This window comes from Ammospiza nelsoni, chromosome 6 (genome assembly GCF_027579445.1).
Source record: "Ammospiza nelsoni isolate bAmmNel1 chromosome 6, bAmmNel1.pri, whole genome shotgun sequence".
Classification (NCBI taxonomy): Eukaryota; Metazoa; Chordata; class Aves; order Passeriformes; family Passerellidae; genus Ammospiza; species Ammospiza nelsoni.
The window spans coordinates 7,901,273-7,913,021 of NC_080638.1; the positions used below are offsets into that span (position 1 = coordinate 7,901,273).

At 39.3% G+C, this 11,749-nt stretch overlaps 1 long non-coding RNA gene across 1 annotated transcript; it reads right to left on the bottom strand.

The window, feature by feature from the left end:
• Positions 1–8,536: 8,536 nt before the first annotated feature.
• Positions 8,537–9,914, bottom strand: LOC132075149 (uncharacterized). Its single transcript, XR_009418721.1, has 3 exons — positions 9,713–9,914; positions 9,281–9,340; positions 8,537–9,182 (listed from the first exon to the last, which is right to left on the bottom strand). It is a non-coding gene; the product is annotated as an uncharacterized LOC132075149 (long non-coding RNA).
• Positions 9,915–11,749: the final 1,835 nt, after the last annotated feature.

Sequence of the window (11,749 nt, forward strand, 5' to 3'; positions counted from 1 at the left end):
AGCAGAAGAAATCCTGGCGAAGGGATTTTTCATAAAATATCACAGTGACAGCCGTGGGTGGCTCAGTGCTGGTTCCTTACAGATACCCACAGAGATGCTCTTTGCCTGGGGATGGCAGAGACATTGATCTGTCAGGCCACAGGGTATTTGGGTCACTGTATTTGCTCTGTCTGGGCTGCAGGAACTGCCTGCTTGGACAAGGAGAACACAGCAGCTGAGAGCACTGTGTCAAGAATTGCTCCTGAACAGTCAAAAATGCCTTTCAAACAGCACAAAAATGCCTTGGACTGATATCTGCCCTCTATTATTTCCATATGATACCTCTGCTGAAGGGAAAAACCAGAATATCTGCTAGGCCTTTGGACAAGGCTGGGGAAGAGAACTGGCTCAGAAATCTTTGCCACCTTTTTCAGTATTAGATGAAAAACTGAACTGCACTTCCTAAGTAGGCTGGCCAAGCTCAGACGTGATGAGGTATTAAGTAAAACAAGCTCAATGTAGGCAAGTGAGAAATTACTTTTGTAATCTAAATATGCAGTCTTTGTACTGAGCTTTTTATTTTGGTTTTTGATTTTCTGGGGAGGGGTGAGGGTGGAGAATAGCACATTTGCTCCAAAACCTGTACTGAAAATCAGATGGAAATTTTTTTCTCCTATATAACTTATAATTCCAGAACTGAGTGGATTGACGTGAAGATTTTTGTGGTTTTCCCCCCCCATCTGTTCCAGTTCTGCATGATCTTTTGAGTATAAGGAAATGCCAATATTTTCTGTCCTGAAAATATTGAAGAGCTTCTTTCCCCTGTTCCATGCCTGCAGGGTATTTGTTATGTGGCCCAATGCAGACAGGCACCAGCGTGCCGTGCATGGACACCAGGGCATGCAACAGCAAACATGCAATAATAATTAATTTATTTTCATTAATACATATGTTTAAACAGTCTCATTCAGTACTGCTGTGAGCACCTGTTCTGCCCAGGAATGTGGCACTTAGGACCCTGAAGGTTGTGCTGAAGGGCTTCCAGGGAAGAAGGAATTGGAGATCAGTGTTGAGCTACACTGGTGAGTCAGATCCAGCACGCAAACACAGGAAAGACATCCATATATTGCCAAATTTACTCATAAATGCTGTACTACTCATTTAAGGAAAGTAATACAAATATATGTCTGAGCAGTACATTTTGTTCTTTTTTTCTCAAGTGGTCAGCTTCTAACAGTTTTGTTTTCTTAAGTGATTATTTTAATAACCAAATGTCTCCTGCAACACCTAATTCTGTCTACAAAGGCATGTATTTTTCAAATTCACAAGGAATTAATTTTTTAGAGCTTCTGGTTGCATAGACCATTGGAATTCTTGGCCCCAACTCTCTTAAACAGACCCAGTTGGGCAAAACCTGAGAAGCAATTGTGTGTGGATACTCAATCAGATTTTTTAGCATAATGGCCAGGATTTGCTTAACAGAAATACCAGAAACCTGTAAAAGAGTTACAGCTATTCCTGGTAGCAACAGTAAAACTTCAAAAAGCCTCTCGTCTGCCCTTGTCCTATAATTTCATCTTCTCTTTCTCCTTTGTGCATATTTCTCAGACAAAATGCTAGCAGTAAAATCATTCCAGACATGTGTCTTCCATTAACTTGTTGAACTCAAGAAACTTACAACACTCCATTAAAATGGTTTCCCCTCTCCCTAAGATGCCCTGTCACAAATCATAGAGCAACTGTAGGCATTATTAGCTTATTCCTGAAAATACTGTAGTCCTGAAAAAAAACACTGAAAATCCCTTTCCAAAAAGAGAAGTTTAATTCTGAACTGTAGCTCAGAGGCATTGCAGGCTTCTGCTCTAAATTATCTTAGATGAATTTGATAGCCTGGGGTTGTATTAGTGGAGATTGATTGAAACATTAGTTGGGTTTAATCCTGCTGCTTGGGAAAAAGGAATACAAATTGCAAGCACAATGGTAGCCCTGAATGAGATGATCAATACATAAGGTCTCCCAGAAATCTGAGGTATTACATTTTACATTAAATTATTGAGTAGAATCTGTGCCAAAATTAATATGATCCATATCAGAAGGGAATGATTAATGTTTTTATGAAATTTTACTTGAGCCAGTTTAAGTTCATTTTTCAAAACTGTGATCACACTCGCTATTTTTATGTGGCTCCTTGAAAGTATTTCCCCAGAATGAATCCCATGAATTTTCTTTAGTGTGAATGGAATAGAACCTTCTAGTTAAAAAATGATGAACAGTAATTAGGACATAAATTATTTAAAGTTCTTGTAGTCTAGGCAGACATAAAAACTGGCAGGCAATTAAATCCACGGTGAACTCCGGGGGATACTGGTGGAAACAGGTGGAAGCAAGCATTTTATGAGGTCTTAGGACAAGCTCGGGGCTCCGGAGATGGTGACATGTGGATGAAAACTGGTATTTTTCAGCCTAATGCTGGCTTAACAAGATGTGTAGGAAGCCTCATTACACCGGTGTGGGTGTCCCCAGTGGGCCAGAGCCAGGCTCCACATTCAGAGCTGCAGATGGGAACAGCAGCCCCCCTCTGCCAGCTTCCATATCAGAATCCCAAAGCAATAGAATATCCCCCAGATGGGAACAGCAGCCCCCCTCTCCCAGCTTCCATATCAGAATCCCAAAGCAATAGAATATCCCCCAGATGGGAACAGCAGCCCCCCTCTCCCAGCTTCCATATCAGAATCCCAAAGCAATAGAATATCCCCCAGATGGGAACAGCAGCCCCCCTCTCCCAGCTTCCATATCAGAATCCCAAAGTGATAGAATATCCCCCAGATGGGAACAGCAGCCCCCCTCTGCCAGCTTCCATATCAGAATCCCAAAGCAATAGAATATCCCCCAGATGGGAACAGCAGCCCCCCTCTCCCAGCTTCCATATCAGAATCCCAAAGCAATAGAATATCCCCCAGATGGGAACAGCAGCCCCCCTCTCCCAGCTTCCATATCAGAATCCCAAAGTGATAGAATATCCCCCAGATGGGAACAGCAGCCCCCCTCTCCCAGCTTCCTCTGGCCTCCATCCCTTTGTGTGCACAAATATCTGTGCTGTGCCATGGCTCTGGAGCCACTGTGAAACCAAGGGGAGCACAGAGCATCCTGACAAATGAGCAAGGCTTGCCAGCATCGGAGAATGTACAGGAGGGGATGCTCTGGTTCTGATGCTTTGTACCTTCGCTGCCCACATAAAAGCAGGAACCTAAGATAAGCAAATATTGCCGAAATCTCTCTGCCTAATCGAAAAACCCACCTAATTTTATTTTTTTTTACAACAAAAATGTTGTTTAATATTAATTTTTATAAATATTATGTTTTTATGTTATCTTTTTATGTTAGAACCTGTCGCAGTGAGGGAAACTCGAGGCACTCAACATGACAATCAGCAAGCTTCGTTTATTGAAGAGAGCATCAGACATTTATGCACAATAAGTAATAAGATCATGCATATTCTGTAAACCAAGCAGTCTATTGGTTATACTATAGATATCAGCTCTTCCTCGTTCCTTAGGAGTTACATCTCTTTTTTCTCATGCCTCTTTCTCAATTACAGCATCTAGTTATCGGACCACAGCTATGCTCAAGGACACAGCGTCCAATTCTTGGTTAGTTATTAAGAGCATGTTTATGTGGCTTTTGTCACGTAGCTATTCCTCCAACAAGAACCATCTATTATTTAAAATTTCTTTAAAAATTATTTTATACTAACTTATATTTCTTTTAAATAAATGTTGAACCACAAATCTCTTTTTATTAGCTGTATGAGCATGTAGTGTGTACAAACCTATACATTTTTATTCCCCTTACATATGTTCTGCATTTGCAGCAAACAGTATGAAATCAGAGGTGTGGTCGAACAAGCTGGCTTAATAAATGTTTACATATTTAGTATTTTCTTTATGCATTGAGGCAAAGGTTTCCTTAAGCTGCCTGCCTTTATTTGTGTGAGCAAGATGAAGGTGTGCAAGAACTGACTACAAGATACCATGAAGCCATACAATGATTCTCTCCAGATTGCCTGTCTTGTTATATTAATATATTTCAAGACATAATTTTGGTGGGTTGGTCAGTTTGTTTGTTTGTTTGTTTGTTTGTTTGTTTTTCGGGTCCTGGGCCTGCCAAACAACAAATATAACACAGCTCTTGCAACTACCTTATGCGACAGCACTTTTGAAAGCATTATTGAGACTCTGCTGGATGTATTACTGCCTTGATGGGTTTTTTTCATTCTCCCAGGAGAGTGGAAATGGCAGCTCAATAATACAGGTTTTTAATTACTTAGCACACCAGTCCAGTGAGGCTGTAGACCAAAGATGGTTGTTCTTTTCTGAGCAGGTGGAACACTCTGAATGCTACACAGAAAACTGGAAATTCAGCCTGTAGAAAAATGGAGACTTCAACAGTTATTCCTGTTCAATTTAGGGAAAAGGTATCTAAAACTCAGAATTTCTTAAATGAAAATCTTGGGAAACAGATGTTTTGAAACATTCTATTTTGTTTCCACTCAGTGTGTAAGAAAAACTACAAACTTTCAGATGAGAAGTGCCAAAACAGGTTGCTTTATTCTTGACACCTCTTTTGACTTTCAGCTAAATGGTATGTCAATGAAAGCAGAGTATTCCAGCTTTCGGCTGAGAAAGGCATTGTTAGGCAAAATAGTTATTTTCTTTTTTTTAGAAGACAGTTTTATTTCTATTTGGTTTAGTTGTCCTTGCTAAAAAATTTTTTCTCCGTCATGTCTGGACTCTGCTATTGGAAGCAAGCTGAAAAACCTTTGGGTCTGACTCCACAGAAAGGCTCTGTGCCAGGTGTCCTCAAAGGGCTGCATTAATTTCTCTGTATTTATCAGTTTCTCTAGGTCTGGACTGAAGGCACCTGAGACAGTAATTCATGTTCACACTCAGGTGTTTATTATTTCTTATCAGTGAAACAGTCTCACTGCTGTGAGTTCAGCAGCTTTTCATTAGAAGGCACAAAATGGCCAACAATCTCTTGGTACAAGGGCTTTTAAGACTAAACTATCCAATTAAGCACTGACACCTGGATTATTTTCCCTTTTAACCCAAAAACTGATCCCAAAGAGCTGCAATGGGGACTTTCCTGCCCAATCACAAAATGCCACCCAAACCCATGGAGAAGGAGGAAGAAGAAGCATGAAGAAGAAACCCAGGATGACACCCTGTGCCCTCCATCTTGCTTCCATCCACAACACACTAAAAATCCCAAAACCTGAATTTCTCACCCAGTGATACACCCACACTGCTCTCTACAATCTATTTCACACTTTTGTGGATTCCAGTCTGTCCTGAAGTCTGGGAAACTTTCTCCATGGATGAGGGTCAGAGTCAGTGCTGCCCTGGGGGTCAGGGCACCCAGAGCAGACAGGGAAATATTCCCTGTGGTGCCCTGGGTTTGCACATGTATTGTTTCTGCTTGCCTGCATACAAAGCTGCAGTCCTGGAGCATCTATTTAGAACTCTACAAATAATGAGCTTTCCCTCTGTATAAACCTTTTAGCAGTGCCAGCATTTCCACGGCTTGCTGCATATCAGACACCCACGCTGGGAGGCAGATGTGATCACACATCACAAACTCTGGACTCAGCTCTGGGAACACCCAAACTGCATGAAGTTCAGGTCTCACCTCAGGGTGACCAAGAAGAGGTGGAACCCTAATGTAAGTGGTGTGGCCTGAGCACATCCACCTTGGGAAACTGCAAGGGGCAGCACTGAGGTTTGGGGTGGTGTTCACAGGGGCCCCAGGACAAGGGAAGAGATGAGAATCTTGACTCCATGTTTCAGAAGGCTGATTTATTATTTTATTATATATATTATATTAAAAGAAAATGATATGTTAAAACTTACTAAAGGAATAGAATAAAGGATTTAATCAGAAGGCTTGCAAGGAAAGGAAAGGAATGATAACAAAAGCTCGTGGCTCTCAGAGTGTCAGAGCCAGCTATGATTGCCCATTAATTAGAAACAACCAACAATCAAAGATGCACCTGTTGCATTCCACAGCAGCAGATAATCATTGTTTTTCTTTTCCTCTGAGGCTTCTCAGCTTCTCAGGAGAAAAAATCCTGGCAAAGGGATTTTTCAGAAAATATCACGGCGACAGAGATTCATTTGAACACCTTCTTTTAAACTGTCAGCATTGCAGTGAAAGTGGAACCATGCTTAGCAGTTTTGGTTTTGGTTTAGCCTTCTAATTCAGGCAGTTCTGTGAGAATCACCAACTTCTATTGAAAATAAAAAGCCAGTTTAAGTCCCCATAGATCTGGAAGAAAGCTGGACAGCATAATGTAATGGCATTGCTATGGCCCAGAAAGTTAAAAGTGAAAAGTCTCATCACAGGCAAACACCTGAATAAACTAATATTTGACTCACAAAAAGTTTTACTTTTTTCCCTGTAAACACTCAGTTTTTGATGCTTAACTAATGCTTTGTGAATGCTGAAGATTAAATATTAAATTCTGGATTCTCTGATTCTGTATGCTCAAATATTGTGCTAAAATATAATGATCCTTAATTTGGTGAGGGTTCTCAAAAGTAATAATCCTTCCTTTAGCAGAACTGCCCTGGTTCACTTCCAGAAGGCCTCTCCATCTTTGGAGCCAAAGGTGGACTTGGCCCCTGTGAAAACTTTGCTGTGTTGCATAGAATATACCAATACCATACATGTCATTGAAGTATGTTATAGCCCAAAAAAAAACTAAAGTAATTTTCTTTATGTTTTGAGGTACTTAAACAATGATAAAATCGATGAGGACCTGCAGAAGGGCAGATTTAGGCACTATGCTATGCAGTGTACACATTGAATTGTACAATTTCATTATGCAAAATAACACTGTAAGCTATTAGGACACTGTTTCCTGTTTAGAATCCACATCTGATTTCTGTACTGCAGAAACAGACTTAAAAGCTCCAGAACCCCCTAAAGAATTTATTATTTTTAGGTCTTTGGAGGCTTTGTGATCTTTAAATCCAGCCATATTTCTTTAAGTAAATCTGGTTGTGTGTAACTGTTAGTAACAATGAACTATTTTAAATACCTAAAAAAAGCTTTTTTGTTTGCATTACAGCTTAGCACAGCATGCACAACACATAGCTGAGCAAAAGTAGTTTTACCACTCATGAAAACAGTCCCATATTTGACAGGAATTTCACTGATACAGTCAGTAGGCTTACCAGCACTTTTATTTCTTTGCTGTAAAATGAAAATACAGCTAAATACACCGATAAATAATGCTTACTATTGCTGGGGAAACAATTTCCTTTGCAGCTTTTTATACATTGCCATAAATCTTAAGATATAGTTTTCAGAGTTGCACAGGGTATTTGACTATATCCTTCTTATTTAAATTGCAAATGAACATATAAATGCCAAAGGCCTGGATTTTTAAAGCACCTTGAGGGACTGCTAATCTTATTCATGATTCTTTTTCCCATTTAGGGAAGAAAATATTTGAAGTTAGGATACTAGCAGTGGTGTCCAGAAATATCACAATCTTGAAAGTATTTTTCTCTCTCTTAGACAGAAAAAACATTATAGAAGTATATACTAGTGACTAAAAAGCTTCATTTATAAATTAAACAGTGGTCACTACATTGCTAAAGCTACTATAGACTATAACTGTGATTAGGGTCCCTCTACAGCAAGAATTGTACATACAGCGTACAATAATCCATACCCCCAAGCAAGCATAAAATCCCAGAAATGAAACATGAATGAAAGCATTGCCCTGATAAGCTCAGCTCACAAATGGGAGCTCGCTCACCCTTCCTTCCTTCCTTCCTTCCTTCCTTCCTTCCTTCCTTCCTTCCTTCCTTCCTTCCTTCCTTCCTTCCTTCCTTCCTTCCTTCCTTCCTTCCTTCCTTCCTTCCTTCCTTCCTTCCTTCCTTCCTTCCTTCCTTCCTTCCTTCCTTCCTTCCTTCCTTCCTTCCTTCCTTCCTTCCTTCCTTCCTTCCTTCCTTCCTTCCTTCCTTCCTTCCTTCCTTCCTTCCTTCCTTCCTTCCTTCCTTCCTTCCTTCCTTCCTTCCTTCCTTCCTTCCTTCCTTCTCCCCATTTCTCATTCCCCTTTCTGTTTCTCCCTCCCTTCATTCTGGTTTTAGCCACCAGCCACTAAAACCCTGTACAATAATCCATGGTCTGCAAGAGAGGAGGCAGGTTTGAGACAAGGGGAGAGCCTGCAGTCCAGGGAGAGCATTGAGTCAGGGAGGGTGAGATTTGCTTCTCCTTTCCAATCAATAAGTAATATAAGAATTTAATTATTTATTGAAGTAGATATTGGGAACCTGATCTCTCTTCTCCATGTGACACTGATGGGTTACTATTTCTGGCCCTCATTTCTGAACTGGATTATTTATATCTATAAACTGCCTGTGAAACTTTGAGTTTATTTATGTGGTAAGTGTCACACATAAGGGGAGGATTGTTCCACATTCATGTGAAACATGATGGGCTCTGACATCAGCACTACCATTTAGGAACAAGACATTTATTTCAAGGTACAAGGACATTTAGGAACATTGGAATCATAATATAGAGGTGCATGGTATGTCCAGTGCTCAGCAAATGTCAAAAAGAAAATCAAACATTGGGAATTACATGAATAGGAAAAGATAATGAAAGAAAACAGCATTAAACCATTGAATACATCCATGTTTCAATACCAGAAGTGTCATGGACAGTTATGGTCCTCTGACCTCACAAATATATACTGGAACTGGAAAACCTTCAGAGACAAGGAATTGTAAAGAATAGAATAACTCAAATAGACAAGGATCTTCAACATGGAAATTAGGGCAGCTCAATCAAGGCAGAAGTCTTCAAATCATATGTAGGATAGTGAACTGTCATTTGTCTTATCCAACATAAGAAAATCAGGACCCTCATATTAGGGTAGGAGAGGCTGACAAAAACCAACCCTTTGGAGCTCAGTTTCAATCTTTCAAATCTCAGAATAATTCTTTAGTCATTGTCCAGCAGTTTGCTACTGAAAATTCTGTGAAATAAATGACATAATTTTGTTATCTGATAATTTTGTAGCCTAAAAGCTAAGAGCAGTAAAACTTTCTGGTGTACACCCATGTGTTTGTTGAGATATGTGTGGGTCAGATGATTCATCTTGATCCTCACAGACGTTTTTCATACTCCTGTAACTCAGAAGATGCACTTGGTTATTTAGAGATCAAAAGTTTTTTTTCACCACCAGAAAACATATGGGCAAAAAAGAGAACAGATACTGTTGTACCTGCCAGTCTGAATCAGCATTTATGGAAAGCTGCCTGCTGTTACCATCCTTGGTGTGGACCTGAAATCCAAATAAAGCCGTGCACATTGAGTCCAAAGCACAAGCAGACCCACTTTTAATAATCACTTGGTCAGAAACATTTGGAGCAAGCCCTGTTCAGTCTGAAGATTAATTCTTAGGACTTCTGCCTTAGAAATTCACTGTAAAAGAAAGCCAAAGACTATAATTTCTATAGCAGAATCCAGCTTACTAAAGAAAATAATAATAGCATCATATCGTGGATGTCATGTGAGAAGCCTGCATTATGAATATTTCCCAAAAGTATCTTTTTTCCTATTAGAAGTAATCTCACATGCTTTGAGGACCAGAGATAAACTTGTGAATCCAAATATGTACTCTGGTGCTCTTCAGAAAAACACATTGCATACTCACTTCCATGACATGAGCAAGCTTCATCTTAAAAATATTAAGGTTTCTTCCCCTGAACAATCATACAGAAAGTTGTTTTAGGATCTTGACAGGACATGTCCTTCCCTGATCACACACCAGGCATTTTCTCAGATTAGCCCAAATGAGAAGTTTAGAGAGAGAGTTTTCAAATAAAAGATTGCTTCACAGGTGAAAACAAGAGCTCTGTTCTCACATGGTGAAGGAAGGGCTACCCCTTAGGTTGAAATGCTGTATTTTGTTTGAATAATTGGGAGGATTTTTTCACACTTGTTTAGGTTGCCACTGAAGACTAAAAGACCTTAGCTAATGAAAGTTATTACTTCCACATGTGAAAAAAAATCCAGAATTTCCAAATCAGATTAATTTTGCTGTTTCTCTGTGACTGAATGAGTTTCATTTAACCCATGCAGATACCTTTTCACCATGTCTGTCAAGTGCTTTCAGGCCTATTTTACAAAGGAAATAATTGGCAGGTTTTGTTACATTTATTTTCAAGGTATGTGCAATACTCTTTGCTCTGCTAAAGAAAAAATAATTCTGTCCTAAAGTTTTAAAATCTAATTAATAATTTCTGCTCATTGAAGTAGTTATGTGCAAATGTGTTTTCACTGTTAGAGTTGTATAGCTTGATAAGACTTCACATGATTTTTTTTTCTCCGCTAACACTTTCACACCTGATGGAATTAAAGATGTGCTGTACAAGGACACTTACCTAAAAATTATTATCTGTTAATTGTGTGCATCCATGCACGCCTCTTTAAGGAAATGCTCTGTATCTCTGCAACAGTTTCTGGCTACCATGTGATGCAGGAATTACCATGGTAACTGCTTGGATGCATTTTTTATTGTACAGCACAATGAGAAGGTAAGGAAAGCTGTGAAAGTTGGTGGCAACACAAGTTACTGCTGCCCTTGGTTTGTGTGGCAAAGACCTTTATCACTCACTGTGTTAAAAGCATTGCTGTTGTCTTAATATAGAATGTTGCTGTTTCATACATGAAATCCAAATTAGGCATATTTTATTGCAAAATTAATTTGATTTCTTGTATATTTGAGATTTATGGCTCCAAGAAACACGTTTGCTTGCATTTAGGAAAGAGAAAGTGGAGGGGTCTTCTGCTTATTAATCTCAAGGATAAACTATTAGGCCTTCTGTAGTCTTCTGTAATGTTTGTATGGAAATGAATATATTTCTCAAAAAAAGGAATTCACAGACTCCTATCCCTTAAGGGAAATACATATTTCATGTTTAATGCTCTTTAAGAAATATGAACGCAGAAAATTCAGTAAAATTGCATTTTCTTACAGAGGATTACGGTGGTTGCCAAAGCATTTTTCTTTGAAATGTTGCACTTTGAGAGGTGTAGAACCTGAAATAGAAGATGTTCATTTTTAGGAGATAATAGCTACACTTTGAGAGGTGTAGAACCTGAAATAGAAGATGTTCATTTTTAGGAGATAATAGCTACACTTTGAGAGGTGTAGAACCTGAAGTACAGGTGTTGGTTTTTAGGAGATAATAGCTGTTTATGCCCGTAATAATTTTAATATCTTGTTTTGTGTGAGTGCTGCCAGGACAGAGCAGCAGCCTGTGCATATAATCTCATTCCCTGAAGTTGTTCTGATCCCTCCAGGAGCATTTGTTGCTCACTCACTGCAAATCTGCAGAGCTAAGAAGCCCAAAGAGGTTCATTGAAGGGCCCAGTGAAATCTTGTTTCTTGCAATTCACCACTGAAAGGAGAACAATAGAAATATTATAAATGGAAAAACAAATCTGTGCCTTAGAATGGAGGCTCCAAAATGGAGATAGGGAAACAATTTTCCCCATCAAATAATTATTTTTAGAGCTGTTTTAAGTCCTGTGAATTGCTGGACATACTCAGCACTCACAGCCTGATGTTACAGGAGTGCCATTCACAGAAATGAGTGTGGAGAATGTATTTCCCTGCAGCTCAACCACAGACAAATCGTGGGTCAAGTGCAGTATGAGAACCAATAATTAAATTGGGGTGAAATTA